Raw genomic sequence first — 9,835 nt, forward strand, 5'->3', positions numbered from 1 at the left:
CTCCATCATCATTCAAGCATAGCACACTTAAAAATTATACCCGAGATAGCATAAATTCATAAATCGACTTAGCCATTTTGTCATGGCTTAATATATACATATCCCAAAATCGGACATAGTATAAAATAGCCTATACATGCCATAGGTTCGAATTCAAACTTTTTAGAAGTACTAAAAATAAACGATAGTGCAATTGACTTTACTGACGATCCCCGAGCACGTAACGATCTCCAAAATCTATAAAAGAAAGACAAATATATACACACAAAGTAAGCTAACTTAGCTTAGTAAGCCTTAAGCAAATAAACAACTCAAAAGCGTTATGAACTCAATTTAACTAAATTAATACATTATTTCATAATTCCATTTAATATCAAACTTGTTATTTCATAAACATTATATACTTTCCTATATAACCTTATCTTGGCCGAATATAAATACATATATCCATCATGAAGAATCTTTAATTCAAAGCCACAATATCATTACATAACCGAATATATATATTCATGAATCAAATTTCAACATCACATACTTATTCATTAAACCACATATAGCTTCTTATATACACAAACATCACCATTAGCATCCTTATAACTTATATCACATATCAATAACAAACTTACCTTACTTTCAAGTAGGCAAAATAATTTTCACGTACCTGTTGACTTTAACCTGATTTCACATTCATTCGTAACTTATCATTTCCCGTTGAACCATTCGTAATTGTATAGGATACTCGAATAATCACATATATCATACAATCCCAACGTCCCAGACGTGGTCTTACATGTAATCACATATTGATGCCACTGTCCCAAACAGGGTCTTACTCGCACACATAAATCGGAGTCAAATATCGATGCAAACGTATAAAATGCGGTCTTAATCACACACATATACCGATGCCATGGTCTTACTCGCACATCACATATCAAAATCCTATGTCATGACATATGTATCCTAGCTATTCCTAAGGTTCGTACGGGGCTTTCGGACGTTGTAACTTGATTGAATTGAACTTGAACATATTATTCCCAAGCTTATTCACATTTGGAAATTGCATTATGAACTCATAGAAATTCTAATCAGCATGTTAATTTTACATATAGTAATAATTAACAACGTTTACTTGCCTACAGACTTAACTCGAATATCGACAAACGATGTAAATCAACTACTCAATTATTTTTGTTTTCCCTCGATATAAGTCTGATTTCTTTTGTTCTTGATCTATACAATTTCAAATTAACCTCATTCAAACACAATTCATTCAATTTAAATAAAACAACACATAATTGGAAAAATTACCATTTTACCCCTAATATTTCACACTTTTACAAATTAATCCAATTTGTATAAAACACAAAATATACAAAATTTCAATACAACATGCTTAGGCTGAATGTTCATCTTGTTCATATAAAGCCATACATTTCATTTATTTCACATTTTAGTCCCTAAATTTATAATTTTTGCAATTTAGCCCTAATTACTCAAATTCATCAAAAATTCCAATACAACACATATTAATCCAAAACATATCTTTCATAATTCATCATCAAACATCACAAAACACAATTATTCATCAATGGAATAACTCAAAATATTCATCAAAATAAAAAATTCAAGCATGGGTCGGATAGTGTTCAAAGCAACGATATCAAAAACGTAAAAATTATCAAAAACCGAAATAAATACATACCTTAATCAAGCTTGTACAAGGCCGAATACTTAAACTCTTTCTTTTTTTTCTATTCTTTTAGTTTCGGTGATAAAAATATGAACATGCAAACCATTTTGTCATGTTTTATTAATTATAACAGATAAAAATTTCTATTTTAGAAATTTAGCCTTATAAATAAAATATGAAACCATTATATTAAAAGGTCAATGCTGCCCATCACTAATTCTTTTGGCTTAATTACAACATATGACCTCCACATTGAAAAGACATAACAATTAGGCATTTTACAAAGTAGCATGCTTATTTTTCATTTGAAGCAACGAAATCCTTTTTCATAATTGAGCACTCAAACATCAAAATTAACACACGAAAATTTTACGAATATCAATTCACACATAATAAACACTTAAAAAATGTTAAAATATTTTTTTGATTCGGATTCGTGGTCCCAAAACAACTATTTTGAATAGGGTTTAAATCGGGCTGTTACAACTCTCTCCCTTACAGATTTTCGTCCCTGAAAATCTTACCAGTGAATAGGTTCAGATAGTGTTCTCTCATTGCATTTTCTGGCTCCCACGTTTCTTCCTCAACTCCGTGTTTATGCCAAAGTACTTTAACCAATGAAATTTTCTTATTTTGCAACTCTTTAATCTCATGAGCCAAAATGCAAATTGGTTCTTCCTCGTACGTCATAGCGGACTTAATCTCAATCTCGAACGGACTAATCACATGTGAGGGATCAGATCAATATCTACGAAGCATCGAAACATGGAATACATTATGGATCTTTTCTAACTCAGGTGGCAACAACAGTCTATACGAAATCAGGCCAATCCGCTCTATAATCTCATACGACCCAATAAATCTCGGACTCAATTTTCCTTTACGACCGAATCTGAGTGTTTTCTTCCCTGGCGAGACTTTCAAAAACACCTTGTCTCCAATCTGAAATTCTATATCTTTACGTTTCAAATCTACATATGATTTCTGACGATCTGACGCTGCTTTCAAACTTTCGCGGATCACTTTTACTTTCTGTTCAATCTTTTTAATTAAATTAACCCCGTGTATCTTAATTTCACTAAGCTTAGTCCAATACAATGGTGTACGGCATTTACGAGTATACAAAGCCTCGTAAGGTGCCATTTTGATACTCAATTGAAAGTTGTTATTATACACAAATTCAATCAGAGGTAGATATCGTTCCTATGTAGCTTCAAACTCGAGAATGCAACATCTCAACATATCCTCAAGTATCTGAATGATTTGCTCAGACTGACCATCTGTTTGTGGATGGAAAGCAGTGCTAAAATGTAATTTCGTACCTAGTGCGTCTTGCAGCTTCTTCCAAAACCACGATGTAAACCTCGGATCTCTATCCAAAACAATAGATACAGGCACGCCATGTAACTTCACAATCTGAGAAACATACAATTCAACCAGCTTATCAGGCGAGTAATCTGTACGTATCGGAACAAAGTGAGCCGATTTAGTCAATCTATCCACAACAACCCAGATTGCATCTTTCTTGTTCGGCATCAACGGTAAACCAGATACAAAATCCATAGTAACTCTGTCCCATTTCCACTCAGGTATCATGATAGGCTAAAGTAATCCAGAAGGTACCTAATGTTCAGCTTTTACTTGTTGACAAATTAAGCATTTCGAAACAAAGTCAGAAATATCTCGTTTCATACCATGCCACTAGTAAAGTTGTTTCAGATCATTATACATCTTTGTACTACCTGGATGAACAAATAATCGACTGTTGTGAGCTTTATTCAAAATCATCTGAATCAACTCTAGACTTCTCGGGAAACAAATTTGATTTTTGAATCTCAAACAACCATCAGTATCAACTCGAAACTCTGAATCAGCATTTTAATCACATTGAGCTCATTTTGCTAATAAATCATTATCAACCTTCTGGGCATCATAAATTTGCTAAACAAATAATGGTTTTGCTTTTAATTTAGTTATTATTAAACCATCGTTAGACATAGCCATATGCACATTCATTGCACGCAAAGCAAAAAGTGATTTTCGGCTTAGAGCATCTGCAACAACATTAGCCTTTCCCGGGTGATAATCAATCACAAGTTCGTAGTCTTTTAGCTATTCTAACCATCAGCGTTGTCTCAAATTCAGATCTTTCTGAGTCATCAAGTATTTCTGGTTTTTGTGATCAGAATAAACATGACATTTCTCTCTGAATAAGTAGTGACACCATATCTTCAATGCAAACACAATAGCTGTCAATTCTAGGCCGTGTGTCAGATAGTTCTTTTCATTTGGCTTTAATTGTCTTGAGGCAGAAGCTATAACTTTTCCTTCCTGCATCAAAACACAGTCCAAACCATTTAAAGAAGCATCACTATAAATAACAAATTCTTTACCTGGTTCTGGCTAAACTAGTACTGGAGCTTCAGTCAAAAGGGCTTTCAACTGATCAAAACTTTTCTAGCACTTTTCTGACCACTCGAACTTAACATCTTTTTGCAATAGCTTCGTCATTGGGGCTGCAATCATAGAGAAACCTTTCACGAACCATCTATAATAACTAGCAAGTCCTAGAAAACTTCAAACTTCAGAAACATTCCTCGAAGGCTTCCAATCAAGTATAGCTGAAATTGTGCTCGGATCCACTCGAATACCCAATTCTGAAACAACATGGCCTAGGAAACTGACTTCGCTTAACCAGAACTCACATTTACTGAACTTCGCATACAACTGTTTATATTGTAAAGTCTGTAACACAAGTCTCAAAAGTTCGGCATGTTCGGTTTCATCACGGGAGTAGATCAAAATGTCATCTATAAACACAACCACAAACCGATCCAAGTACTGTTTGAAGATCTGATTCATAAAATCCATAAAAACAGCAGGTTCATTAGTAAGTCCGAAAGGCATAACCAAAACTCATAGTGTCCATACCTTGATCAAAAAGCAGTATTTAGCACATCAGAATCTTTAACTTGCAACTGATAGTAGCCTGATCTCAAATCTATCTTCGAAAACACTGTATCCCCTTTTAGTTGATCAAACAAATCATCAATCTGTGGCAACGAATACTTATTTTTTATAGTCACCTTATTGAGCTGTCTATAATCGATGCACATTCTCATAGTTCCATCTTCCTTTTTCACAAATAAAATGGTGCACCCTAAGGAGAGAAACTCAGTCGCGCGAAACCTCTATCTGTCAGCTTTTGCAATTGAGCTTTCAATTCTTTTAATTCTGTGGGTGCCATTCTGTATAGAGCTATGGATATGAGAGTCATCCCAGGCATTAACTCAATACCAAACTCTACCTCCCAAATAGGTGGCAAACCCGATAATTCTTCAGGAACCACATTCGAATCCTCGCACACAACAGGTACTAATTCAATGCTTCTTTTGGCCGCTTTACTATCAAGCACATATGCAAAGTAAACTTCGCAGCCTTTTCATACATATTTCTAAGCTAACATCAAAGAAATCATTTCTAGTAACCCATTCAGATCATTATATCCAATCCGAGTAATCTCATCATTCTGGCACCATAAATCAATAGTCTTTCTCTTGCAGTTCACAACAGCATCATGCAAAGTCAACTAGTCTATACCTAAAATTATGTCAAACTCATCAAATGGCAATAGCATCAAATCAGCCAGAAAGCATGAATCTCGAACCACCAAGGGGCAATTCTTACACACTTTGACAACCATAACACAACAGCCCAAGGGGTTTGACACTCTAATCACAAACTCAATAGAATCAACAGGTAAAGTGTTATTGAATACTAATGTCTCACACACAGAGGAATGAGTCGAACCAAGATCAATCAATGCATTTACACTAGCATCATAGAGAGTAAATGTACCAGTAATAACATCTAGGGATGAAGCCTCCTTATGTGGGCGAATAGCAAAGGCTCTAGTAGGTGCACGAGCCTCGGATCTAATTGTTGTATCTTTACTCCCTCTCTGACTGCCACTTACATTATGCGTATTTCTGGCTGGTCTACCTCAAGCTGCAGTATTACCCGATCTCGTATTCTGCATTGGATTTTCTTCAGCTAACACTGGGCAATCACAAATATAATGATCCATCGATCCACATTTAAAACAGGCCCGATCATGCAATCTACAACTGCTGGGATGTCGTTTACTTCAATGTTTACACTCAGGTTCATTTAATTTGACATTTCCAACACTAGCTACTGGGGTAGCTCTCGAGCTCACAGGTGGTTTGTCTCTATCCCATCGTGAATAACCTGAAGTACCTTAGAACGGCTTAAATCCTCTCAGAACTTCTTTGGTGCCGACTGAAATGACTTACTGATGATCTGTTACGTGCATCTCTAGCTTCAAAGTCAACTTTTCTTTTCTCTTTCCTGAGCTCTTCAGCTTTGCAAGCTCGCTCAACCAGTACTACGAACTCTTTTATCTCAAGTATGCCAACTAGTAGTTAAATGCCGACTGAGTCTCATGAATTTTTGTTCATACTCTGTTATGTCATACGACCCTGTTTCAATTCTAGAAATTTTTTGTGTTTCTGGTCGATAAATCTCTGGCTGATGTATTTCTTACGAAACTCAGTCTGAAAGAACTCCCAGGTCACTCGCTCTTTCGAAACCACCGATACTAGTGTATTCCACCAATGATATGTAGTGTCTCATAACAAAGATATGGCACATTTTAAACATTCATCCAGTGCACAAGATAGCTCATCGAACACACAAATAGTATTATCAAGCCAAAATTCAGCTCGCTCAGCACCATCATCATCAGTAGCTTTGAACTCTTCGGCCTCGTGTTTCCTGATTTTATCAACAGATCACTCACTTAAGGTACAACACGTATCGGAGGAGGATTCATCAGGGGTAGAGGTTGTTGTACAGCCGGATTAGTTCGGATATATTGAGTAAACCAGTCGTTCATCATTTGGTAAAAGGCTTGCTTACCCTCTCCCTCTTGGTTACTCGAGGTTAGTCGAGAATCAACTAGCGATGTCCCATGCAAGGGAGCAGGCGCTACACTTTCATTATCATCAACTATAGCTCTGTCGGGATCTATTTACTGTACGAAAACATATTTTCAAATGTCAGAAGTCATCACACTATCGCAGCATATAATATGGCATGTATAGCTAGACTCACACGTGCTACATTAGTCCTAAAATCGACTAAATCGTAGCTCTGATACCAATCAAATGTAACACCCCTAACCCGTATCCATCGCCGGATTAGGGTTAAGAGGCATTACCAGAAAATACACATTATCCGAATAATTATAAATATATATACACATATTCAAGTCTTTAATCAATCAAATGTTTAAAAGATACAATTAATATAGTTAAGCACATCTCATTTCATATCACTTAACAAATATGTATATATGTATATATATTTATATATATATAGCCACATATCTCATAAGCAAAGATATTCAACATATCGAAAATATACATATCATATACACATACCAAAGTTTATATAAATATTTCATTCCATTATTCAAACATGTGTCATATAAAAGTAATCGTTTCAAGGTACAAATCATTTAAAACAAAATGATTTCCATTCATCACTTTATACAAATATATGCATATGTATATTCAACTACTACTACAATTACCATCCTAAATTTAAAATTTATACATGAATAAATACCTTAGTCAAACTTATAAACCAAATTATACATGTCAAAACATGCTACTCATAACATGATTAAAACACATGAAATTGAATATTATTCATGGCTAATAGTAAAAGTTACTATTAATTTGATAATTCTACAAGCCTTAACCGAATATATATATTCATGCTTACTACTCATACCATTTAAATATTTACTTCAATAACCATATATTCGGCTAAATATCATATTAAACATATAATCTAATTTTAGCCAATTCCAAAACATAGTTTCACATCTTAATCAGCATATCAAACAATTTAAACCAACTTAGTTGTTTTAATCAATAACCAAACATAACCATCATCTAATTAATATTTAATATGCTGAATACGACCAACCAAATTTCACGTATATAACTCAACTAACTTGTTTTAAACATATGCTTATATATATATTCGACCCTTTATCCAAATTTAATCATCACCGATTTAAACATATATAAAACAACCTTTTTTTAAAAAAAAATGAACTAACTAATAACCTTACACAGCGGATTCATGCTAAGCATATTTATACTAAATATAAATAAAATACCATTCAAGCATAACATGTAACATTTTTACCAACAAGAATTTAAACAATGATCAAGCATAATTGAATCGTAGCATAACTACCAAGTCATATTCCCAAAACCAATAATAAACATAACTCAAATATGATTTATATACATAATATACACTTCACTACCGAACATGATTATGCCACAACCAAATACTCACATCCATTAACCATAAATACCACACATAAATCAAACCACAAGTTCACCTCATATCATATATACCATTCATATATATATCTTGACTGGACTTCATCACCTTTAGCACCTATATTTCAATCACCTAAATTAATCAGATAACCAAATCACCAACGTCATATTCAATTCACTCCATCATCGTTCATGCATAGTATACTTAAAAATTATACCCGAGATAGCATAAATTCATAAATCGACTTAGCCATTTTCGCATGGCTTAATATATCGTGGTCTTATATGTAATCACATATCGATGCCAACGTATAAAATGCGGTCTTACTCGCACACATATATCGATGCCATGGTCTTACTCCCACATCACATATCAAAATCCTATGTCGTGACATATGTATCCTAACTATTCCTAAGGTTCGTGCGGGCTTTCAGACGTTGTAATTCGATTGAATTGAAATTGAACATATTATTCCCAAGCATATTCACATTCGTAAATTGCATTATAAACTCATAGAAATTCAAATCAGCATGTTAATTTTACATATAGTAATAATTAACAACGTTTACCAGCCTACAGACTTACCTCGAATATCGATGAACGATGTAAATCGACTATTCAATTATTTTTGTTTTCCTCCGATCTAAGTCGAATTTCTTTTTTTCTTGATCTATACAATTTCAAATTAAGCTCATTCAAACACAATTTCATTCAATTTAAATAAAAAAACACATAAATAGGCAAATTACCATTTTACCCCTAATATTTCACACTTTTACAAATTAATCCAATTTGTATAAAACACAAAATACACAAAATTTCAATACAACATGCTTAGGCCGAATGTTCATCTTATTCATATAAATCCATATATTTTATTTATTTCACATTTTAGTCCCTAAATTTCTAATTTTTTCAATTTAGCCCTAATTACTCAAATTCATCAAAAATTCCAATACAACACATTAATCCAAAACATATCTTTCATAATTCATCATCAAACATCACAAAACACAATTATTCATCAATGGAATAACTCAAAATATTCATCAAAATAAAAAATTCAAGCATATGTCGGATAGTATTCAAAGGAACGATATCAAAAACATAAAAATTATCAAAAACCGAAATAAATACATATGTTAATCAAGCTTGTACTAGGCCGAATACTAAAACTCTTTCCTTTTTTTCTATTCTTTTAGTTTCGGTGAAAAAAATATGAACATGCAAAACATTTTGTCATGTTTTATTAATTATAACATATAAAAATTTCTATTTTACAAATTTAACCCTATAAATAAAATATGAAACCATTATATTAAAAGCTCAATGTTGTCCATCACTAATTCTTTTGGCTTAATTACAACATGCAACCTCCACATTGAAAAGACATAACAATTAGGCATTTTACAAAGTAGCATTCTTATTTTTCATTTGATGCAATTAAATCCTTTTTAATAATCGAGCACTCAAACATCAAAAATAACACACGAAAATTTTACAGATATCAATTCACACATAATAAACACATAAAATAATGTTAAATTATTTTTTTGACTCAAATTTGTAGTCCCGAAACCACCATTCTGAATAGGTTCTAAATCGGGCTGTTACATCTATTGCACTTGCTCGTGACGTCATGGATAGCGACCATAATATCATTCATGCTTACAATAGTACCATTAGACATAACATACGTAGTAAGCAATAAAATAATCATCACATAATGTTAACACAACATAGCATACCACATTG

The sequence above is a fragment of the Gossypium hirsutum genome, chromosome A06 (genome assembly GCF_007990345.1).
Source record: "Gossypium hirsutum isolate 1008001.06 chromosome A06, Gossypium_hirsutum_v2.1, whole genome shotgun sequence".
In the NCBI taxonomy this organism is placed as follows: Eukaryota; Viridiplantae; Streptophyta; class Magnoliopsida; order Malvales; family Malvaceae; genus Gossypium; species Gossypium hirsutum.